Source organism: Cyprinus carpio, chromosome A10 (genome assembly GCF_018340385.1).
Source record: "Cyprinus carpio isolate SPL01 chromosome A10, ASM1834038v1, whole genome shotgun sequence".
In the NCBI taxonomy this organism is placed as follows: domain Eukaryota; kingdom Metazoa; phylum Chordata; class Actinopteri; order Cypriniformes; family Cyprinidae; genus Cyprinus; species Cyprinus carpio.
The window spans coordinates 8666064-8692302 of record NC_056581.1 but is presented as its reverse complement, the minus strand read 5'-3'; positions in this window follow the sequence as shown (position 1 = coordinate 8692302).

Here is a 26239-nt window from a genome sequence, read left to right as displayed (position 1 = left end):
GAAAATAAGCGTCCTTGAGATCGATAGTCACGAACCAATCGCCTGACTGGATCTGAGACACAATCATCTTGATTGTCAGCATTTTGAACTTGTATGTTCTGAGGTAGCGGTTCAACCCGTGAAGATCTAAAATCAGACGCAACCCCCCATCTTTCTTGGGAACAAGAAAATACCGGCTGTAATAGCCTGACTGTCTGTCTGGCAGGGGAACATGTTCTATGGCCCCTTTGTCCAGTAGAGTTTGCAATTCCTGTGTCAACAAATGCGCTCGTTCCGGTTTCACGGAAGTGGAGACCACGCCGTTGAAACGTGGAGGACGATACGCAAACTGAATCCTGTAGCCTTTCACTACAGTCCTTTCTACCCATGGGGAGATATTTGGCAGTAGCTTCCACGCTGCCAGCTTCTCCGAAAGAGAAAAAGAAAGAAAGCACTAATTTTGACACTTCGTTTTGTTGGGGGGATGTTAGATGTCCGGTGTCCTGAAATGTGGCAGGAGGCAACCGTGCATTTAACATTTCACTGGAGGCCGCTGCTCCCCGAAACACTAGTGGTGGCAGAGATAAAACAACAGGCCCTTGAGGGTGCCAGGAAGGAGTCTTTATTCTCTGTTGGAACCTTATGTGCCCCTCCCGGCCTCAGGAATTCTTTTTGCCGGAGATGATGCTCCGCAGCTCCGGTCTCTTAGAGGCGAGCTGAGAAGTGCGGCGAGCCGTTCCCCATTCTCTTCGAGGGGGGGCACGACTTGCCACACTCTCCTTATGGGCTTCTCGCCTCAGAGAAACCGAACTTGGTCGGGACTGGGTGGCCGACGGTCCCAACGCTTGAGCACGGCGGGGGAGGAACCTCACAAACGCTTCCTCATAGCGTTTCGCCTCCCGAGACCTAGTGGCGACAGTGTTGACGGCATCGCCAAATAGGCCGGAAGGAGAGACAGGGGCATCAAGAAGGAAAGCTCGATCCCTCTCCCTGATGCCCGTGAGATTCAGCCACAGATGTCTCTCTGTGGAGACCATAGCAGCCATAGAAAGGTCGTCTGCTTAGTCGCACTCAGAGACAGATCTGTGGCGTGGCGAAGTTCTAAAAACGCCTCTTCATCGATGGAGCCGCCTGTGCTCAAGTCTTCTAGCAGGTCAGCCTGTATGCCTGCAGAACCGCCATGGTGTGCAGGGCAGCACCAGCATGACCCTTGGCCTGAAAAGCTTTCCCCACCAGCGAAGATGTCATTCTGCACGGCTTGGTGGGGAGCATAGGCTTTTTAAGGGACGAAGTCCCAGGGGAGAGATAGCCCGCAAGCGTCTCTTCCACCTGGGGCATCATCATATAGCCCCGTGCCTTTGCATCGATGATATTTGAATAAATCGACGTCGACAGCACGAAAACACGGGCCGAATATGGCTTACTCCACGACCATACCAGCTCATCATGGAGATCATCGAAAAAGGGGAGAGACCGTTGCTGAGGTCCCTCCCCTTGGCCACCCGACAGAAATCTGTAGTCTAATTTTGGGGGTCTCTTGCTCCTGTGGCCAGTCTAGCTTTAGGTGATCGACTGCACGAGTTACCACCTCGAGTAGCTCCTCATATGCTCTATCATCGCGGGAGGAGCGCTCTGAGGTGGCACTTTCCATCTCCACAGAAGCAAGAGATGAAGTCTCCTCGGGCAGTTCAGAATTAGCGCTGGGGCATGCTTGAGAAACGGACGCAAGGGCTTCATGATCTGGCGAGAGTGCGAGAGAAAGGGACGGAGCATCCCACGCGCCTCAGCCAGATCGACATGCGACCCCCAGGATTTTAACGGGGGAGAAGGAGCTGGCTCGTAATTTTTGAAAAATGCGAGCCGCGCGCGAAGCACTTTTATAGACAATAGATCACAGTGCTCGCATTCTCCCTCGAGCCCAAGGGGAAGCATGCTCTACCCCCAAACACTCAAAACAGAATCTATAAGGAACAAAGAATATTCTAATTAGCACTATTGAGTGCAGCATCGAGAGTAGCTTTTGATAAGGGAACATCGTTGATGTTTATTTTTAACAAATTTCCTTCCCTTCTTATTCTAATGATTTATTTAGCATATCTCAGTACAGATTGTTGTGTGATGCTGTTAGGTTTACAAGCAGGTAGAGAAAAAAAAAAAGTATAATTGTAAGGGTCAGGGAGAAAGTGTAAAATGGTCAAGAAAACGTCTCAGGTTACGCATGGTTCCTCGAGGGAATGAGACGCTGTGTCGGAGAACGCTTTGGGAACGCCTTCAGCGTGACTGGCATCTACTATCCACCGACTGAGGGACTGTTTAGTAGTGGGCAGACTTCTTTTAGGGGGACCATAGCAAATGAACAACTGTTCCGCCTATCTCCACAGGGCAGCTCTGTGGACGTATATGGACAATTAAGCTTCTTCTGGTCTGGCTCCCTGAAGTGGGGGAGGACTGAAGGCCTGGAGTACGACAGGCCGTGGTGTAGAAGAGGGGACCTTAGTAAATATACCCCACTCAAGGGTAAAGAATGCTTTGGCCAGACCGGGCGCAAAGTCTATCAAGATGGGGCCACAGACAGGGCCTGTAGGTCCCCAACTCTCTTAAGAGAAGATACCGCCAGCAGAAAAGCAGTCTTTATAGTTTACATTTTATGCACTTAGCAGACGCTTTTATCCAAAGTGACTTACAGTGCATTCAGGCTAACATTTTTACCTAGCGTGTTCCCTGGGAATCGAACCCACAACCTTTTGCGCTGATAACGCAATGCTCTACCACTGAGCCACAGGAACACAGTGGTTATGAGGTGAGGTGAGGTGGTTATCGGAGATCTCCTTGATAGGCTCCTAGTGAGGTGGTTATCGGAGACGTGATAGGCTCCTTGATAGGCTCGAAGGGAGGCCTACAGAGAGCTTCCAGCACCACAGCCAGGTCCCACGTGGGGACACAAGTACATACCGGAGGCCTCAGCACACTGCGCAGGAAACGTGTAACCAGGTGGTGTCTGCCCACTGACTGGCCACCGAGAGGGGCATGGTAGGCTGTAATGGCCGCCACGTAGACCTTCAGGGTGGAGTGGGTCAACCCTGTGGAGAAACGGGCCTGCATGAACTCCAGCACTGTACCAACTGGGCAGTTAACTGGGTCGAGCTGGCGGTCTCCGCACCAAGAATTGAAAAGCTTCCAGTTCAAGGCGTACAGTTTCCTCGTTGAGGGAGCTCTGGATTGGAGGATGGTCTCAACAACCTCGGTTGAGAGACCGGAAGCTACGAGTTGTGCCACCTCAGATGCCACACCCATAACTTCCACAGCTCTGGGCGGGTGTGGACTATAGTGCCGTCTGTCTGTGAGAGGAGATCCCTCCTGACGGGAATCTCCAATGAAGATCCATTGAGGAGGGAAATCAGGTCCGAGAACCATAGCCCAGAATGGGGCTACTAGCAGCAGCCGGACCCCGTCCCGGCGCACTCTCTCCAGAACTCCTGGGAGCAAAGCGATTGGGGGGAAAAGCGTACAAATGAAGCCTCGGCCACATCTGTACCATGGCATCCAGCCCCAGTGGAGCTGGATGAGTCAGAGAGAGCCAGAGGGGACAGTGCGATGTCTTTTGAGTCGCAAACAGGTCCACCTGAGCCTGGCCAAAAACTCTCCAAATCTTCTTCACCTCCTCGGTGTGAAGCCGCCATTCCCCGGGCCTCGGCCCCTGCCTCGAAAGGATGTCTGCTCCTAAATTGAGATGCCCAGGAATGTGAACTGCTCTCAGCTAGAGGAGTTCGTCCTGAGACCACACAAGGATCTGGTATGCTAGTCTGTACAAATGGCGTGATCGCAGACCTCCATGATGGTTGATGTAAGAGACCACCATTGTGTTGTTGGTGCGCTCCGACACATGGTGACCTCTTAGGTCTGGGAGAAAGTAATGTAGTGCTCAAAGCACGGCCAGCTCTCCAGGCAGCTAATATGCCATGTCAGATGGCGACCACTCCACAGACTGCGAGCAGGGTGGCCACTCATGACTGCACCCCAGGCATTGAGGGATGCATCCATCGCTAGTGTTACATGGTGACAAGGAGCTCCCAGCACCAGGCCCTGAGACAAGAACCAAGGCTTTCTCCACATGTCCAAGGCACGTAGGCAGCGCCACATGACCTTGATCATGCGAAGTGGGTTTCCCCCTTTGGGGAGAACCCCTTGGTCGTGAGCCACCACTGTAGGGGTCTCATGTACAGCAGGCCAAGAGGTATCATGTTGGACGCAGATGCCATCAGACCCAGCAGTCTTTGAAACTGCTTGACAGTGAGTGACCGGCCTTCTCTCACTCTCACGACTGCGGCGAGGATCGACTTGATCCGAGCAGGTGACATCCGTGCCTGCATCGTGGTCGAATCCCACATCACGCCTAAATAAGTGATGCACTGTAATGGAGAAAGCACACTTTTCTTGGCATTTAGTCTTAACACCAGCTCTTTCATATGGGTGAGAACGACATCTTGATGTCGAACCACCATCTGCTCTGATTGAGGTAAAATCAACCAATCGTCGAAATAGGTCAGTATGTGGATGCCCTGGAGTCGCAGTGGAGCCAGAGCTGCATCCACAAACTTCGTGAAAGTGTGGTGTGAGTGTGCAAGGGCGAAGGGAAGGACCCGATATTGGTATGCTTTGCCCCCAAAAGCGAACTTCAGGAAATTCCTGTGAGGGGGAAGGATGGAGACATGGAAGTGTGCTTCTTTTAGATCGATTATGGAAAAACCAGTCCTCGGACCTGATCTGAGACATGACCTGTTTGAGAGTGAGCATCCTGAACTTCAGTCGCTTGACTGAACGATTCAACTGATGCAGATCTAAAATGGGATGCAATCCTCCATCCTTCTTTGGAACTATGAAGTACCGGCTGTAGAACCTGGACTCTCTGTCATGAGGAGGGACCACCTCAACGGCCTCCTTCCTCAGGAGAGCGTTTACTTCCTGTTCCATGACCAGAGCCTGCTCGGGACCCACCAGAGTGGGAATTACCCCGTTGAAATGAGGTGGAGGAGAACCAGACTGGATTCTGTAGCCTTTCTCTACAGTGTGCAGGACCCATTGAGACACATTTGGCAGTTTCCACGCTGCCAAATAGTCTACTAAGGGAATCAGCCTCTCAAGACTGACCTCTGGTGTAATCAGAGCAGCTAGTTCGGTGCCTTGTAACTAACTGTTCTAGAGACCTCCGCGGAGGTGGCGAGCCTCTCAGCACCGCTATGTTTCCGGGAGGTAACTGAGAGGGGTGCTCGCAGGAGAACACTGCACCCTGTAACTCCGGCAGGGTTGGCAAGACGATCTCCTGAGCCCACTGAGGTAAGACAGACACCGTGTAATGCGGTGTAACCCGCTGCCAGTGGTGTCAGGGCTTTTTGGCCAAGGACCTCTTAGCTTTAAGGACGGTCCACAGATCCGGCTTAGGCTTAGAGACCCCCGACCCAGAGCGCCAATTTGACCCACAGTCCCGAGATGGGGGAGCACATGAGGCGATGCTCTTTTTTTTGCCTCCCTGTATGAGGAGCTGGTACTCGGTGGAGGCTGCCCCCGCCCGGCAGTCTCTGGAATTAGAGGCATCACCTTATAACTGTGCTCACTCATCCCCGCTACGTTGCTATAGTGATCTGAAGTGAATGAAGAGGCGGACCGAGAATGGCTTTGCCCACAATTTGCAAAAGTTCCTCATACTGGGGCGACTGAGGGGGCGAATCCTCATCGACGCCCACCACATCAACCTCTTTGGAGGAAGACAGGTGAAGTGACGAGCCTGCTCCCAGGGGGGAAGTAGCACCGGAGCACGCTTCCAATCCCTGAGAATGGGCACTGGATCTGGCAGGTGAGGAAGAAGATAGGGACTCGCCCATCTCCATTACCTCTGCCAGATCCAACTGCAAACCCTACAAGCGAGACCGCCGCTCCGCCTCGGCAGAAGTGGGACCAGCGCTGCGGGGAACACCAGCGAAGGTTCCCTCGGCAAAGAGAGCCTTCCTAGAGTGGAGGACATGCAGGGGAAGCCACTCGCAGTGTGGGCACTCCCTCGAGAGCTGACTCTGCATGCTCCGCTCTGAGGCAGACAATGCACAAACTGTGTATCCCCACCCGTAATGTAATGCGGGCAGGGAGGAACACACAGCTTGAAATGCTGCCTGCCCTCACCCAGTTTGTGCTTGGTCATTTGTAGTGCTTCGGACATTATTTCAATTTCAATTTATTTGGAGGGACGAACAACACTAAATAAGACTCACAAACGAAATGGTACAGACACACACACAGAGCACTTGCTGAAAGACAGAAGGCTAAATGCCGGTTTCACCGCACGTGCTTTTAAGCTTCCTGGTCTCTGACGTCACCCGCCTATGACGTCTCGCCCATCCATTGGTCTGATTACACACATGATTCAGACTCGGTCAAGCTGAAGGCGTTCCCAAAGAGTTCTCCGACGCAGCTCGAGTTCCTGAAGAGGAACTCAAATATAACTGCTTTTAACTATACAATGAATGAACAATAACTGGTCTGGACATATCAGAAACCAAACAAAGTGTGGTTATCAAATTCCTGCATTTTTCCAAGATATAGTCTCCTTCAGATGTAAGAGTGACCCCATCCACAGACAGACAGGAGTCAAAATCCCCTTGTTAAGTTCATAGATTGCCATACAGATAAAGGGACTTTCAGTCTGAGAGGGCAAAATTCTTTGCCAGATGCTTAGATCTAAGTGGTGAAAGACAAAGCCAACACTCCAGTTTAAAGATTTTAAAGATAATCTTAAATATTTATTAACCCCTTTTGGCTTCCTGACATTTATATGGACATCAAAGAAGTCAGTCTCCAAGCACAGACAGTGGAATAGAATCACAACTGATCTACCAGTGAATTTCCCTCAGGTTATTCTGTCTGATGAAATTAATTCAGTATCTTAGAATTCAATGGTTGATGTGGTTGTCACTCATTGTAGGGGTTTACGTTGTTCTTGTAAACAACGTGGGATAAAATTTGCTGTTTCAAATCTGCAGATCTTTTGAAACAGGCGTTCTTTGTCAGTTCTTGTCAATGGAAAGATGGAAACAGGGCTGTGTTATATGACTGGGATAACTGAAAGCTTACCTTTGCAGATGCAAAGGTCTCTTGAGAAGACCTAGTCTGTGTTTTCTTTTTGACAAGCTGTAATCAGTTTCACCAGAACCACAGTTTGCAGATGGCACTTATATGAAGTTCACTTGGGAGGGAGCCAAACAATATCTTTTCTCCAGTAAAAGGGATTGATGAAAATGTTCTGGGAACTTTTTTTAGGAGCATATAACCTCAAACTAATTGCAAAACCTTGAAATGTGCTCAAAAGAACAAAAAGGCTTTTAAATGCAATAAGAGGGCAGAATTACAACTACCTTAGAAGTTCCTATGGAGTACCAGGATCTATCCAACAGATGATGAACCAAATGTGCAATTTTCATTAGATGACTGGAGCATTAGATTAGATTTTTTTTTGTCTGTTGTTTGTTCAGCTTCCTGTTGTGATGCCCTTGCCTCTTTGTACCATGTTCTCTGTCATCTTCAGTCCTGTCCCTGTGTGAACTATTGTGAGTTTAAAAATATCTAGTCTTCTTTACAGCACCCTCTCTACATGCTGTGACAGTATACAGAGTCAAAGGAGTTTCTGAATTGGATTTAAATTGACTTGTACGATGATGAGTGTTAATTAAAAAGAGCTCAGAGACCTCAAAATGTATAACACGGATTTGAGAGCTCAAATTCATCCAGCTAAGGCTCAAGAGTTATTGAGCACTAAATTTTATAAATATCTTATTCATTCCAAAGTTAAACTTGTTGAACTTTTTTCCCCCCACTGAAGGCCCTTCTTCTCAGCAGGAGGCGGCTGTAATGTCTGCTGCCCACAGAGTTGTGCTGAGAGGGCTGTTTTGCCCAGAGCGCTTCGTATTCATAGGTCAAAGGTTGCCATCATTAAAAGTGCCATCACAGAGTTTTGATCTCCTGCGTTCCCCTTTGCCTTGGCTCCTTAATTGAGATTTTTGTCCTCGTTATCCACCCAAGCTGGGCCCTAATGTCTATACGTAGATGTGTCTCAAAAGCAGACAAACTACTGCTATGAATGCATACCGTGAAAAAGGATAATTTTACTCAAATTTTGTGGCCACTCTCCAATTTTTGTATACTTAAAAGCATTGGCTGAAGTTTGGATGAAGAAAGTTCTAGAAAATCAGAGCTGCAGAGGTCCAGCTTTATTTTGGACCCCATTTACATGTATTGTACACTTAAAAATATAGGCTCTTTATTGGCTTTGATGGTTCCATGAAGATCCTTTAACATCAGTAGAACTCTTTATTAAAATGTTCTTAAGAAAAAACAGTTGTTTGAAGAACTGTTCCCTGAAAGGTTCTTTAGGGAACTAAAAACGATTATTTTATGGCGTCACTGAACCCCCCCCCCCCCCTCTTTTTTTTGAAAACCTTTATTTTTAAGAGTGTATGGAGAAAAAAACAAACTTAGGTGAACTGTCACTTTAAATTCTTACATTTGGTCCCTGCATTCCTGAATATTTGTTCAAATTCATGAGAAGACAAATCAGTGGTGGTAATTATGATTTAATTTTCATTATTATTATTATCTTAGATTCAGTCTGTGATTGTGTAGAACTAAAATTGTCACTCTTGCCAAAATGAGAAAATATTCAGACTCAAATGTCACAATAATACAACATAATGCCTGTGTGTTTATAGGTATTTGAATTATAGATTTGATTTCATGCTTGAGAGTATCAATTATAAGGAGATGAAAAGAAAGATTGTTGATGGTCTTGGAATATTTCAGACCCCCATTCATTTACTGTAATATGGCTATATTGGATAAAATAATAGATGTAATTATCTGACAGCAATTGAAAATGATTTATTTTTTTTATCTTGAATTTATGTAAATGATTCATTAAGATTTAGCACTAGCAATTATTTGCTCTCCCAAATAGCCTTCCCCTGTTCTGTATTAGTCTATCATTGTACTGCCATTGACAAAACTCATCTCTCAAAAGGGCTTTATGAGATCCACTCTATAAGCTTCATCCTGTGATATTCAGTTAGCTGACACTTTTTCGTCTAAATTCTTCTCTTGTATTTTCCTGTTCATCTATAATTATCTTTAACCTTTTTTAATGGTTACTCTCTGTAATTTTAAAGCAAATTGTTCATTTTTTTTAAATGTCTACTCAGATATATTTATAAATGTGTTTTTTTTTCTTCCTAGGCTGTTCTGGTTTATATGTGGAAATATACAGGTATGTATAATGTGTGTATAATGTGTGTGTTGTAACGAGTCGGCTGCCTCTCCCCTAATTATCATCGTCACCCCGTCCCTTAATCGCCGCCCTTTGCCAGGCTCCCGACAGGAGTGGGTGCGTAAAAGAGGAGAAGCGATGTAAGAGCCAGGGCTGGTGGCGTGTGATGGGGCACACCTGACTCAAATGGAGCCCCATCACCACTGCTGTTTAAATGCGCGCCTCTACTCAAGAGACCAGTCTCTTCCCTGTGCATGCACACTGGTGTCCTCGTCGGTCCAGGAAGGGTGCATAGAGGAACTCCCACGCCACCAGTGACGTGAGCTGCCGGACCCACGGTAGAGAACCACACCCGTTACACGGCCTTCGGGCAAGGATGCCAGGCCGTCTAGTCCCTTCAAGCACCGCGGCCAGCAAGATGAATGCAGCCGCTGGAAGAAGCCACCACGCCTCGTGCCCCGGACCTAAGAGGGAACCGCGTGCAGCTGCCGGACTCTGCCCCTTACTAGGACCCTACCTTCCTGAACACTACCTGTCCTTCACATACCCCGCAGCACGAAGAGGACACCAGATTCCCTGTTTATTTTGGACACTCTTCCCCTTTGGACACTTTTATTCCCTGTTTTTTGTTAATAATCCACCCACTGTCTCTGTCGTTTGCTCCTCCAGCCACAGTAGTGGAGAATGTGGGCAAGGCAGAGCCTAGACGGGACAGTTGGGCAACACCTGGTGACGTCATTCCCTCTCGCTCACAAAAGTTCACGAAAACCCGGACTGGTATGGAGGAACGACAGAGACGGCCTCTCAGCCACAAAAGGGGTAAGTGACGTCTCTTGTATTGTCATTTGCCCTGTGGTTGGTTGAGGCTGTCGACTAAAACCAGGTTTCTCTGTCCCTGTTCTGGCGTGGTGCGAGAGGGAGTACTGCCCGGAGAGGAATCCCGCCCCGCCCACTCCAACTGTTTGGAGCCTGGTTGAGGAAGGTAGCACTCCCGTGTGGGCGGCGCCCTGATGATGGGGATGTCGCTTGGATGTGACGAGTCAGCTGCTTCCCCCCTAATTATCATCATCACCCCGTCCTTTAATCGCCACCCTTGGCCAGGCTCCCGACAGGAGTGGGTGTGTGAGAGAGGAGGGGCGCTGTAAGAGCCAGGGCTGGTGGCGTGTGATGGGGCACACCTGATGCAAATGGAGCCCCATCACCGCCACTGTTTAAATGCAGAGCGCGCCTCTCCTCGAGAGACAGGTCTATTCCCCATGCATGCACACTGGTGTCCTTGTGGGTCCAGGAAGGGTGCGTAGAGGGACTCCCGCGCCGCCAGAGACGTAAGCTGCCGGACCCGCAAGCTGCCGAACCCACGGTCCGGACAAGAACCGCACCCATTACACGGCCGTCGGGCCAGGATGCGAAGCCATCTAGTCCCTTCAAGCACCGCGGCCAGCAAGATGGATGCAGCCGCTAGAAGAAGCCACCATGCCTCGCGCCCTGGATCTAAGAGGGAACCGTGTGTGGCCACTGGACTCTGCCCCTTACCAGGACCCTTCCTTCCTGAACACTACCTGCCCTTCACATACCCCGCAGCACGACGAGGACACCAGATTCCCTGTTTATTTTGGACACTCTTCCCCTTTTGGACACTTATTCCCTGATTTTGTTAATAAAAGCCTCTCAGAGGCCTGACTTCACACCCACTGTGTCTGTCGTTTGCTCCTCCCACCACAGTTTTCTTTTTTTCTAATATTTTTCTGTTTTATTTTATTATTATTATGTTGTTTCAAACATGTATGTCTAACATTCTTCTCAGCAGAAGCTTTACTCTTTCCCCCCCATTAAAATAATTTTTTAAACCCAGATTGTGCTTTCTGTCGCACATTAAAGTATCTGAAGTTTGCAGACTTTTGACATTTTTGGTGGTGCAGGATAAATGTCGCTTCAGCAACATTTCCCTAATGATACTTCAGTTTGTAGACAAGGAAATTAAGCAGTTTAGCTTCCACCAACAGCTGATGTCAATTAAATTAATAAATGAAAGTTGTTAAATAGCCTAAATCATCAAGTGAAAGCAATGCAAATTTTGCTGTATATTAATGAGTTAAGTTGCATAGACATAGTTGATGAGTTTTATTCATTTGAAGGATCAATATCGAAACAATTAGTCATTAGTTCAGAGACCTGCTTTATTTTTGGCAATGAACATATCTTTAACTGATAGATGGCTTTAGCTCACATTCTGTTTTGAATAATGAAGTTTTCTGATGTTTCTAATCATTTTTTAATGCTGTGCTTTAGTTATTTGAATTGAACTGCTTCTCTTGAATATGTATGATGACTATACTTTTTTTTTTTTTGTAATTAAGGGCTTTTAAAAAGCATTTGTTATGTTAATGCACCAGTTTGCCATAACTACACACTGATGTAACATGTTATTAGTACTATTAACAACCACAACTGTGTGTGGATTGTCAGTGCAGTAAAAGAGCTCATTAGCACGATACGTCTGTTTGGGTCACTGACTGTAACCCTTATCAGAAGGAGAGACAGTCAGCCGAAATTTAGATTTTGTGTTTTTCTTCCCACTTAAAATTTCAGGTTCAGTTGTTTATTAATAACCCTTGTACTTTTTTAATTAAACAACACTGGATGTTTTGTGCATTTGGAATTTTTTTTAAACTATAATGTTTGTGAGAAGCAAAATTCATAGTCATTTAAAGTATCACTCTCCTCAACATGCTGCAAAGTGAACACTGCTTGTCACAATCTTCAACTTTTTCAATTCCACCACTCAAGCAAAGAACAGTTTTACCTTCCCATAAGTAAATCCCTATTGGGAGAGTATCATTTGAAAGCAATCGTCTAAGAGATATTCTTTTCCCCATTTTCTGTGAGGACAATGAAAAATTCCTGCAAACTCAACAATTTCTGCTTGAAAAGAAAACGATCAGGCGTAATGAAAGGATATAAAACATGCCAGGAAGAGGGTGTTATTTAAATAACAGGTGCTGTCGAAGCAATCTGTTTCATTAAAGTGATGGTTCAGCCAAAAATAAAAATTCTGTCATCTAAAAAATTCATATGGGTTTGGAACATTGTGAGGCTGACTAAATGAGCATTTTCATTTTGGGCAGAACTGTCCCTTTAAGTCACGTTATATCAGAGCTCCTCTCTCTGGATAAGCACTATGGCATTTGGCTTGAGCCATCTAGTGCAAATGTCAGAATTCTCCATCAAGAAGTATCTAATTGATTTGTGTTTGCAGACCCCTTGTGGCACCTGTTGAAAAGGGCAGAGAAGAGAAGGAAAAAGTCTCTGGCCTTTAGCACACAGGACAAGAGCAGCACCCACTCACAAATTCAGAAATACAATGCAAACAGCTCAACTAGCAGATAGCAGTTGGCACTCTCCCATTCCTTTTGTTTCGACCATTAGAGGAAAACATTTCATGATTTGTATTTTTTTTGGAATTATTATGTATAATGTATTTGACAGATTGATATATAGATATAGATGTATACATATATATTTTTTACGAAGTCTACTGAATTGATATTTAGGTTGTGATTATGCCCATTCTCATGAAATCTTAAAGGGATAGTTCACCCAAAAATGAAAATACTCACCCTCAAGCCATTCTAGGTGTTTATGACTTTCTTTTTTTTTTTTTCAGATGAATTCAATTGGAGTTATAATAAACATGTCCTGGCTCTTCAATGCTTTATAATGGCAATGAATGGGTGATATTCAATAGTCCAACAGATGTCCAATAAACTTCGTCAATCCATTATAAAATTAAAAATAAAAATAAAAGTGTTCCACATGGCTCCTTTTCACTCCATATTTGTCCTTTCTCAGTGTATCTTACACTACGCCTATGTCCTATGTCATCCGCTGGAACAGATAAGTGCTCTCGTGTGCATATGTCAGTTAGCGAAAACTAGTCATTAAGGTTCATAAAGTTTTACATATGGATATTTTTCTTACACAAATGCATCGTTTCACTTCAGAAGGCCTTTATTAACCCTCCTAAGCTGTGGGGTACATTTTATGATGGACGGATGCACTTTATTAGACTTCAAAATCTCAAAACACTCATTAACTGCAATTATAAAGCTTGGAACAGCCAGGACTCCAGTTGTATTCATCTGAAAGAAGAAAGTCATATACACCGATGACTTGAGGGAGAGTAATTTTCATTTTTGGATGATATATCCCTTTAAAAAGTCAAAGCCTAGATTGACTTTAAATAAGAATATATTTGTTTTAGGTAGCCTATAGTCTGCATTATAGGACAGTCATTTTTTTATTTTTTTATTTTATATACAATCCATTATTCAATCAAATGAAGGAAAGACCACGTGACTGTGACTGTACTCGGGATATAATTATGCAGGGATGCAATAAGGGGATGTATTTATGCAGCTATATGTCATGATAATATTTTGCTATATACTTATCCATGTGGATTAATACTTACTTTGAAAATTTCTGCTAATAAGCCTTCAGTGTTCTGCACAAAGTTGAAGCTTGAATTAAAGTTACTCCATTGACATATTTATATAACGCATGAATATATATCAAATTTTAATGCATTGACCAGGCTTGTACAGCTGAGGTATCTGACCAAAGTGGAAAACTCAAACAGTGTTCACTAGACTTGATAAGTCAGTAATGAATAGTATTGTATTGCTGAGTTTTTTGTTGAAAATGTGAGTTAAATAAGAAGTTCATCTACTAGAAAAACTCTATATAACAGTGTTATATTTAAGTGATTCTGCAAAATCTAAATCAAATGTTTACTCTGTTGAGCAAGCAAATGTTTTTGCCAAAATTATGATTTTCATCACTGCCTTCATTTCATCATCCCTACCCTGTTTTTAATATTGCACAGCCAGTCATATTTAATGAGCCAGAATAACCAGTACTCTTCCTTTCTACTCTCAATGTTTATTTATCTGGCTTTGAATTATTAATCACTCTATGGAGGTTCAGCTTTGAAGTTCGGTAACATTTTCATAGTCATTAAGTAAAGTGTTGCTCCCACTAGTCACAGAACTGTACAGGGTAAACACAAACTCGAAGTAACTCGAAGTAACAAAGCAACAACCAATTTAAGATTGAGAAACAGATTTTATTTATTACAATTTATTTGGTCTTAAATTTATTTTTCAATTTATTACTATTATTTTTATTATTTGCATCCCTATTACACCTGATGAAGCTGTTTTCAAACAACAGATTGTATTCTTCAAACCACTTGAAAAATCCTGGTTTACTAGACTAATTATTCATTATTGGGAATGTTGCTGACTAGCTGTTAGAAGCCTTTTTTTTTCTTTTTTTTTTTTTGTGAGGCTGATATCAGTTGATATGAAAAGCTCTTATCTCTTTTTATTGTGTTATGACACTGTGCGTTTGGCTCTGGATGGAGGGGCTTATTGTGACCAAGGACTATATGAAACCTGAACCCGATCGCAGACATACCAGTGAGACCTGCTTTGCTTTCTCCAGGTGAATGCTTGAGTCTTTCCTTCTGTGTACACTTTTGCCCAGAAATCAGTTTTACAAATGGCATTCATTGAGTACATGAGATTTGCAGCTTTTCCATGAAGTCGAAACCTCAGAGCGGCAGAAGTAATCCCTATTTCTGAGGGAAGGAATAAGCTCCGTTTTCTGAACACCTGCTGCAGCCTTTTGGTTTTAAACACTTCTCAGGAGATTCAGGGGATGTGGGGAGAAGACAAAATATATAGATGTTAATATAAAGGTAACCCTGAACATTCTTGTTGGATATCAGTACAGAAACACCAGGAGCGTCTCCTAGGAAGCCAAAAATGCCAGTGCTTCTTCAGAAATTTAGATGAGAAAATAAGTAACTGTTCAAAAATGAAAGTAAACAAATACTACTGAATATGAGATCCACTCATGTGTAAATCACTTATTTTTCTAAAGCCACGCATTGTAACAGTGACACAAGCTAGTTTGAATGAAGCTGCATGTTTTTTTGTGATGCTGTTTTAGTGCCACAAAGTAAAAATAAAATAAATAAAATAAAATAAAATAAAATAAAATAAAATAAAATAAAATAATAAAATAAAATAAAATAATATAATAAAATAAAATAAAATAAAATAAAATAAAATAAAATAAAATAAAATAAAATAAAATAGTAATAAGTGCAATAAGTTGCCCTTTATTGATTTGGTTTTCCTTGGTTGTTTAATTCAAGCATTTTATACTATTCATTTTGTGGTTATTGTTGATAAAGGAATAGTTCACCGAAAATTGAAAATTTGCTGAAAAATTACTCTGGCCAACTAAGATGTAGAGGGATGTGTTTCTTAATCAGAACAGATTTGGAAGCGATATTATAGATAGAGAATACTTTTTTAGCCAGAGACAACTGTTTGAAGTTAATTGATGGACTGGAGTTGTGTGGATTACTTGTGGATTATTCTGATGTTTTATCAGCTGTTTGGACTCTCATTCAGCACTCCATTGGTGAGCAAGTGATGTAATGCTAAATTTCTCCCAATCTGTTCTGATGAAGAAACAAACTCATCTACATGTTGAACGGCCTGAGGGTGAGTAAATGTTCAACAAATTTCCATTTTAACTATGGAGTCTTTCAGATGGTCTCTGTCAAGTATACTGGCCTTCCAAAGATCAGATTCAGTGACGCCTACTGAAATTGGCACTAATTGAAGAGAAACACCCTCTAGCCATTGTAATATAGTCAATAAACGATGTAATCTTTATTAATCTGGAAAGTGTAGGTGCTTAAATGATTTGACTGATTTGAAAATATAAGCATTATTTTATAAATTATATATAATAGGTAATTATATAAATTGCCTATTTTTTACTGGGGCTCATGAATGCGACAGTGTCACAAAATGTACATTTAAAGTATGCATTGGCAGATACTTTTATCCAAAGCACCTGACATTTTAGCAGTAAACGTGCTTCCTGGAACTAAAACTTGCTGTTAGCTTCAAGTACTACAGGTGGAACTGAAAGAGTCAAACTAGCGTAAATTACAGATGAAACGACTCACCTCTTTACCTTATGGGCCAATCAGTGAGCTGGATTTAGCAACCACTCTGCATGTTTAAATTGAAGCTGCAGCTTGTGTAAATTTTCTGAAGAAAAAAAATTGTCCCAAAACACAGAGGTCCATCATAGAAACTGACATGCACAAAAAAAAAAAAAAAAAAAAAAACACAAGAAGAAACATTAAATACAACCTTTAATTGAAGGACAGGAGCTTTTTTCTCACCTAAGTCTAAAAATAAAATCTGCTCTGTTGCCAACATCTCTTCTGTGAAATCTACAGTAGCCGTTACACTGCCGATCACATCTCTAGCTGCCCACACATCACATCTGTTAAAGTGAACCCAGTGCAGTGCTCACTTGTGAAAAAAATGTTAGAGAAATATATTCTTCTTCAGCTCTCCCATTAAGTTACTGCATGTCTTCCGTAAACCCATGGAGTGTGGAGGCGTTTGTTGCACTTTATCGAGAGACAGAGACCAGAAATGAGTCGAGAGTTGAAATTAAGAGCGTTGGAGTTCGCAAGCTGTTTTAAAGTATAATCTCAGCAGACGAGGACGCAGAGATGGATAAAACTTCTGTTAGAGCTCTCAGCGCTCAAATAGGAGCCTCTCTGATGTTGGATGAGATATGGTGTTAGATATGATGTTAGTGGACTGTGAAATGTACTGAAATGCATCTGACTCACTGTCTTATTCCTTAGCATCAGCTCAAATATTTTCAGAGTTATTAAAACATCTACTTAATTATAAATTAGAGTTTATGTATCTGTCTGTCTGTCTGTCTATCGTCTGATAATATTTATCTATCATTCTAACTAGCATTTGTTATATCATTTGTTTGTTTGTTTTTTCTGTCTATCTGTCATTTGTTCTATTGTTTTTTTTGTCCATCATTTGTTTTCCTGTTGTCTATCTATCATTCTTTCGATCGTCTATCTGTCTATCGATTCTGTCTATCTGTCTTTATGTAAGGGCTTCACATTTCAGTTTTTTTCTTTTTGTCAGTATTTCCTGATGCAAACTATGGCAAGGATTAAGTATATAGTATTACAGTACAGTGCACATTGTTTGATTGCATACTTGTCTGTCTTCAAACAGCCATCGTAAGCTCAGATTTGAGAACATGGTCCACAATAATGGTTTTTATTTAATCAAAAACGTGTACGTCCATGTTCTTTTCTACCTCTTCCTCTGTTATGTCTCCCTACCCTTTTTGAGAATTTCAGTTGTGATCTGAGATATGCATCAACGTGACTAAACTTTTAGCAAAACTTTCAAACAGCGCTTGTTGTGATTCAAATTCAGTGACTAAGGCAGTCTTAATTAATTTGCACATGGTGCACAACCTCCTTGCTACATAATTTTTTTAAGAGCACTAGAACAGCAGTTCTGCTTTACCTGAGACAGAAATCCACAGAAAAATGTAGCGTAGGGTTGTTGATCTTTGTGCCAGGGCCGGTGAGGAAAAGCTCCATAAGGTGTAAGGTGGCATCGAGGGCATAGAGAGGGCGAGAGAGAGAGGCAGAGTGGGGTGCCCTCACAGCCATATGGGCCCCACCACCACCGGACCCGACCTGCGGCCGTCCTCGGGACAGATATCCAGCCAAAGAGAGGAACCATCTGTGCTCAATGCCCTCCATGCCGAAGGGTCATCAGCTCAAACTGAGTGTATGGAAACGCCAAGACTTTCTCGCTCTCTGTCTCCCTCACTATCATTTCCTCTGTTTACCCTACAATGTGGCAATGACACAAACTTTCAGCTGAACTTAAAGTCCTTGAAATGGTCTGGACGGGAGGTAGTGTCCGAATCAGATCACTGAGTATGCTGATCATTTAACAATGCCATTGATAGACGCAGAGAAAAGTCCTTTGTGGGAAGTCCACACTGATTCAATTACAACAGCATCAAAGTCACCAGTCACAAGTTCATTTTCACAAAACCATGCGCCCTGTTTATTTTCACAGATGGTGTGATGCCACGCCATCCCTTGGGCCTCTTATTGTGCATCTTATAATGTGGTTCCGAACATGTGCCGTCCTACAAAGGTCTTAGGGATGAATGCACTGAGCAGAGTCTGCAAAATCAAAAACTGTTTTACATGCTGAGTGCAAGCGGTCAGGTCTGCCGAAGTGTCACAGAGGAAAGGACACCAGCCGAAAGGAAATGAAACGACATGACTCATCCGAAAGGCATAAAAAAGAATAGGCAGTCTATATCATCTTTGGGATTGAATATAGGATTGTTGTTCAAAGGAACATTTGTTTAGTTACTAGCAATTAAAGGAAAACAAACACCACAGTAAACTCCATCCCTCAGGTCTCTTCACATTATACTTTTGGGACTAATGTAGTACGATTGCATCATCGTTGTTAGCTTACTCTAATGCAGAAGTCTTAATACTTAAGTCAATGTCTGCAAGGGAGTGGGGGGGGGTGTTAATTTAACTCTTGTGCTAAAAATTTGGTGTTCTCAGCCAAAATGATAAATGTCACATATGCTTGAAATTGAATCCAATATTTGGTGATAATATAGCATAAAGACTGATTTACAAGCAGTTTTTTAAAGGCTGGCCATTTGTGTCCATGAACACCATGAGTGCAAGAAGGTGGGAAAGAAACATAAAAAATAACAAAAATTAGAAAAAATTTTTGGGGGAAGTTGTTATACAATGCGTAAAAATATATTTTTAGTCCTGTGTGATAACATTAGCATTTTCTGGAAAAGGAAAATCCTTTCTGAATCAAAGTGACAGAATTTAAATTAAATTAAATTTAAATTACTCAATCATAATCAGGACAATTTTATTCTATTAATAGCCATAATATTATATTTAAAGTGTATGCATCTAACTATAGCGATGGTGGATCAGTGGAAAAAAAAGCAGTGTCAACAATGTAAATATTTTCCAGATATGATGTTACACTTTTGCAATTATTTTATGCTTAATTTATAGTTATGTTAGTACATCACCGATAGCTGCACTTACTAATTTATCATTGGTTGTTTGCAGTAAGTCCATGGGGTTAACATGACATGCACCTTTTCAAAATCGGAAAACCACTCGACCAAACTCAGGTGTGAAGGCCAAAACACACACAAAAAAAGCAGCTGGTTGAATCAAATCCGAGCAAAGAACTATATTCTTTAAACTTTTGCCAGAAGATTGACAGTGAAAAGCCAACCAAAGCATATTTTTTTCTTTGGTTGAGCAGCAAAGAACCCGACAGTAAGTACTTATTCAAAGATGGAGGCCGAGGTCTAATAGAGAGGCTGAGAGCAGAAGAGATCTCAGAACTGCTTGTGCTCTTATTATATCTGTCCATGGCAAGCAAACACACACAAGGAAGAATAGAAGCAAGCAAAGCCTTTTTGTCATCAGATAGATTGCTAACTAATTGGGTCCCCGGCGGTCTTAAAGATGTCTGATAACTACTGTCATCCAGGCGAGACCTGCTGGTTGAGTCTAAATATAACACAGACACACAAACACATATGGATGTACACAAGCAGTCACAACTCAGACAATTCAACACGTCCCACTCCTTTCAATCAATGTGCGACGGAAAGTCACTCCCTATCCCACCATCCACCCTCGTGTCTCAAGCAGTGTCTCAGTTCGCTTCATAGTGATTCTGTTGAAAATGCTAGCTACATTTTAAGTCCCTGTAAGTCATCAGTTCTCCAATGTTTAAAGGATCAACGCCTTGCTAGTTTTTGAGTTCATGTTTACATGCTGATTCATGTCATATGGAACTAAGAAGTGCAATGAGACAGCAAATAAGCCCAACAGCAAACAACCCAACAGATGTAAATATCCTCTCCACTCTCTTTTGAACTTTTTGCCACATTATAAGATTTGTATAAACACCAGCTGTAAGCACAAACTGAAATTATTTTAAGAAAGTCATAAAATACTGTTCTACAGCTTTGCGGTAGACACTGTATTTGCAGTTTCCTACTCAATTTGCTTATGATTGTGGGTGTATTGTTTTCCACCACACAACTTCATATGACATCGAAAAGAGAACGGAGAAGAAAAAAACAAACAAACAAAAAAAAAACCTAATATAACGCTGGTGTTTGTTATTCGGAAGACACAATTATTTTTTGATTACTGTTTTTGCATAGACAAGTCTGAGACAGTGTGCACTAGCAGAATGAAGCATCCAAATGAGGGAATGAGATAAGATGCTAATAAATATGGAAATAATCCTGTAGCCTCACTCTCGGTTGACTTTATCCAGGTGTGTAATTCTGTTTGATAATAATGCTGACTCATGATAATGTCCAGCTCATTCTAAAAATGGACAGATAAGGCCATCAGAGGGAAGTTTAAAGAGACTGCACTTTTTTTATTATTTTTTTATATTGCATGTGTCTTTCTTTTTTTTTTTGTTAGTGTTGTTGTGAGGATGATTACTCCTTCATAACACATAATATGTTGTAAGTAGTGATGTTTTTTTGAATATTATTTCTGCAACCTTCCTCTCATGGGTGAAAATCCAATGTCCTTCTAAGAGAAAGTTCTTAACGATTTGATCTGGTGGGATGTTTTTATAATATCATATATCATATTGCTACCACAAAAAGCCAGGCAGTAGTAAATATATCCTTTTATGCCAAGCAATACTGAAGTACTGATATCAAATTTTCAAAAATGAATGATTAACACTTTTGTAAATGAAAAAAAAAGCTATATATTTTTTTATATGAATGTTTATATATATATAAATTTTTAATTATTAATAATTAATATTTTTGTATATGAATTAAAAAGCTATATATTTTTTTATATGAATGTTTATATATATATAAACATTCATAAATTAGGACATATAAATTGTTTTAATATTAATACCCTTTTTAATATTAATCAAGTCAAGTCCATAAGCACCATAGCCGATAACAGGACTGACCCATTTTTATTTATTTATATATGTTAATATAGGACCATATCTTACATAGACATTAAGGGGACCTCCACATCAACTACAAAAAAAAATAAAAAAAATAAAAAATAATAATAATAAAAATAATAATAATAATTTAATTTAGTTTAATTCTTAAATTAAATTTAATTAGTGGTCAAAAGATCTTTATTATATTCTGATTTATATTGTTGTTATATATGTATTAATATATTCTGATACTGAATTTAGATTTTGACCAAAAAAGTTGAACTCTGGAAGACAAGGTTTTTTTTTTTTTTTTTTTTTTTTTTTAAACAATGTTAGATTGGAACCACTGGGACACATGTAACAATGTTTTGTTTTAAATTTAAAGATTCCATTGTTGCAACTTCCTCCATATTGTGTGCTGACATATCCTGCTATGACTATGACTTATAAAAATAAGCCTACCACAAGAATTAACTGGCCTCAAAAATTGTGACAACTTGCCCCAGTCTCCCCATGTATATTAAAAAAAAAAAAAGGCCGAAAAGGATTTTGAGTCTAGTGTATTAGAGTTGACAGGTCATGCAGTTCCTCGCTGAGTTCAGTAGTCAGGACAAACAGGGCGAACGGAGAGGTCAAAATTTTATCTGCCGCACAGCTCAGCTGGCTCCAGAGGTTTAAACTGTGATATTTATCCTAGAGGTCTTGAGAGAAGTGGGGAAGGTATGTGTAATTTCACGGTGTCTTCAGGGTAAATTTGATCCCTGCTGGTTGACAGGCTGATAAAAAGCAAGAAAACAGTGCCCCCCTGAAATGGAAAAAAAAAAGCTTGACTTTCTGTTTGTATGAATCTTGAGGAGGATGGGAAGTCACTGCAGTCACAAACCACTGACTCCGTGAGTGCTGGCTATTCCTTTTGTCTTCTGCACCGGCGCTATGTGAACACGTATTCCCAATACTATATAGACCTGATTTCTTGCATAGAAACTCGTTTTCTTGCTTCTATTTTAGGTTTATGGGCCAAGGTGCCCTCTTGCCTGATATTTTTTTAATCATATCATTTCATTATAGCTCCTGGCATGCTAACACTCTTTACGTGAATCTACATGATATGTGAGAGATAGTGAAAATTATTTTTATAATTTTACCTGCAAGGCCCCGCTAAGAAAAATGATCTATTAAACGTTCAGGACAATCTGCCTAGCAACAAGAAGACAACGAAATATCTGAGCACTAAATGCTGCTATCGACCAATCAGAGTCAAATATTCCAGAGAACCGCCTATATGAAAATAATCTAATAACAAAACCTCAGTCAATTTTTTAATTTCTCAAGCAAAGAGAAGACATGGAGCTTAATGACAACTCAAAAATAAAGAAACAGTCATTTGCATATTTACACAGAAGAAAATGTAATACTTTTTTCTGAGAAGTGTTAGAAATAAAAGCAGCCTTACTTTAGCAGCTAAATTATTTAAAATAAAAACAGCCCAATTAATCTGACAAAGACTTATGATTCAATACAATGTCCAAACATTTAGACTTTCCTGCCCATCACCTTCATTTTTAATGTGATTATTCTCATAGAGAGTTGAAGGAGCCTCTTTAAGTACAAGAATATCTCATTTTCTGTGTGGAAAGGCAATTGTTGGCTTCCCAGTTAAAGTGAATTAGCTGAGGGAATTTCATCTTTACAAAGTGAGGTGTAAATCTTTTATGCTCAAACTGTGACAAAAAAGAGGCTCTCAGCAGTTCCTCTCTGAGTGTGTGTCAAGTGCTGTGCTTTGAGGAACAATGTTAGGACTGACTTTATTTAGCCTGGGAGCAAGATGACAGGTTAATCACTTCAAGGCTTTAATAACAAAATTACCTTTACATTATGATGGGTTACTTGACAGACAAAAATGTTAAATGCCAAAATGATTCAAAGCATGATCAATGTAGCTCCGAAATTATGATTCACCATGGCAACAGCACCAATAAAAAGAGGTCTGCATACTTCTGAGTCAATGCGTAACTTTAATTCTTAATCACTGTTATAATATCAGAAGCCAAACTGTAAATTATTGAACTAATATTACTTTTAATGGCATCCCACAAAAAAAAAAAAAAAAAAAAAAGAGAGAAAAAATGAAGCATAAAAACACAATTCAGTCAAGGTAAAGCTTTAAACCATAAAATGTTTGTGGGTGTAGGCTACATGACTTTACAAACATTTGACATTAAATATCATTCAGTGCCTATTTTATTTTTTCCACATAGTCTAATGCTCTTTTTACATAAATAAATATTCTCTAATCCAACCTGTTAGGCCTCCATTTCTTAATTAGAGTAATGAAATTAACAACTGACTTGTCCTCAGTCGACAGCAAGAAGAACCTGCAGCAGCACCACTGATAATAAAGAGGAATTGGTCAAGTAGAAAAAAAATCAAAATTAAAAGGAAAAAGAATAACTGCTGTTTTGTATTTGTAGAAAATAAAGATGACCAAAATAAATTGTAAATTATTTTTTTTATTTTACATGTTGTTATGGTTATGGCATATATCTCGTACTACCCCTCCATCTGGCATCCTTCCATTCCATACAGTAATCTGATTCATTTTTAGAAGGTGCGATGATGGGAATATGTGTGTCATCAATGCATCCCACCACACTGAAAATCCTGAAGAAAATTCTAATTATTGGGTTACTTCCAGAGGTCGCAGCAAGATGTTATCAAATGAATATCATTTATCAAATTAGCCTCATTTAAACCGATTTCTACACCGACCTACAGTCCGGTGAAACCCAGGAAAAAAATTCTCAGAAAAAGCGTGTGAGAGACGCACACTTTCTTTATCATCTTGCATACAGCGGCCTTACTAATGTTCTCTGCATCTCCGATGTTTTATAGAAAACTGCATGTGAATATTGCAATAAATAAAAAATAAATAAATCCCTAATAATTTATGCAGCCTCCTACAGTATCCTGTATAAAATGAGATGCCATGTTTGTCACTTTGACGGTGTCTGCATGATGTAAATATGCGCAATGAATAAATACCTGCACTGCTTACTTTTCTTACTTACAATATTTGTCTTCTTGTTTCCAGTCAAAATATTTGAAGATTATTAAATCAAGATGCATTTTCTACATAAAAAAAAGAAAAAAATTATTTAATCTTGTTTCCAGATTTTTTTAATTATTTTTTACTCTACTCTAGTAATACTCTACTTTGCAGTGTGAATGAATGAATGCATGGAATGAATGAGGTATTTAGACACTGCTTACACTTTAAAAAGAGGGAGGAGACCAAAAGAAACTCTGGGTTTTCATCCATTTGGTAACGAAATGGGATCAGCTATTTGCTCTTATTTCTTTTTCACACTTACATTTAGAAGTTGTACTGCCAAGTCGCAACATCTAACAACTGGGGTGCCTCAGGGTTCAGTTCTTGGACCACTTCTCTCTCTACATGGCATCACTAGGTTCTATGTAATGAGTACACTTTAAAAAGAGGGAGGAGACCAAAAGAAACTCTGGGTTTTCATCCATTTGGTAATGAAATGGGATCAGCTATTTGCTCTTATTTCTTTTTCACACTTACATTTAGAAGTTGTATTGCCTAACCACTAGATCCTCCTGTCAACCCTATTGGCAAATGGCATCTCAGGAACCGCACTCCAGTGGCTTAAGTCTTACCTCTCAGATAGGTCATTCAAGATATCTTGGAGAAGTGAGGTGTCCAAGTCGCATTATCTAAGTACTTGGGTGCCTCAGGGTTCAGTTCTTGGACCACTTCTCTCTCTACATGGCATCACTAGGTTCTATGTAATGATTCGGTAGTTGCCTAGCAACAACATCAAAAATGCAGCAGCTGCTCTTCACTTAAAAAACAAAAACAAAAAAAAAGCCAGTGCGGTGCGCCTCAGGTGTTCAAAAATGAAAACAAATTCTGTCTGATCGAGGCCTTACAGTTGATGAAGAGTGCTTCTAGATTGGGACAGCACAACTTCTTCAACAATGTTATATCTGTACAACACCTTTCACTGATGTTTAAAGCATGTCCCACTGCCTCGAGTTTTCCCTTCTGATTCTGTATCATGATTCGCTCTGAACAGATGGTAGCCTGGCAGATGTAACGCATCCGGAATGGCTTCATTCAGCCAGGTTTCCATTAAACATAGAGCAACAGAGTTTTATCTATTGAATCCTTATTTATTCAGGAGAGCAGGAGAAGTTCATCCATTTTGTTGGGTAGAGAGTGGAGATTCGCCAGATGGATGTTAGGTAGTGCCATAAGAATAGTGCCTTTCATTCTCGCTTGAATGCGCTGATGATGTATCATGTCTGGGCCAACAGGGTGTGCAGAGGTATGCAAATACATATTTTGACAGGCAGCCAGGACAGCCTATCGTAATGTTCGGACCGAACATTTTGACTGGACGAACATTTTATGGTCCTACGCCTTCCACAGACAATATAAATACATATAAATACATTTAGACCACTTAGCATAGTGATTGCTATCAGGATGTGAGGAGACTTTCAACCAGCATAACAAGAAAAGTTTTTCAACCAAATTACCTACCCTGCCTTTAAAGCGCTTTAAAAGCGCCACTGCTCTGCCAACTACAATGTATAGCAAGATGTTTGAATAATCAAGAAGCATTAGAAGATTGTGTGGTGTGTTCTGCCGAATGTTCAGCAGTTCATCCATGTTCAACTGATTGTGTTTGAAACAACAAACTGGAAAATCCACACTAAGGCAGCCATCTGTGGCACCATCTTGAGAAGGTTTTTTTTTTTTTTTTTTTGAGAAAAAAATATACATAAGGTACGGCCCTAGTGACTTTTTTTTTTTCTCAGTGTAGTGTACGAGAGATCTGATCAAGACAGTACTACTTTCCACTGGATGTATTTCTGCTTGCTTAGTTTGCCCAGTGTTTTTGAGTGGAGTGGGATATGGCGGTGTCCAGTTCCTGGCACAAGTCCCAGGAACGGATAGAGAAAAGCTCTGGCTGGCATATGT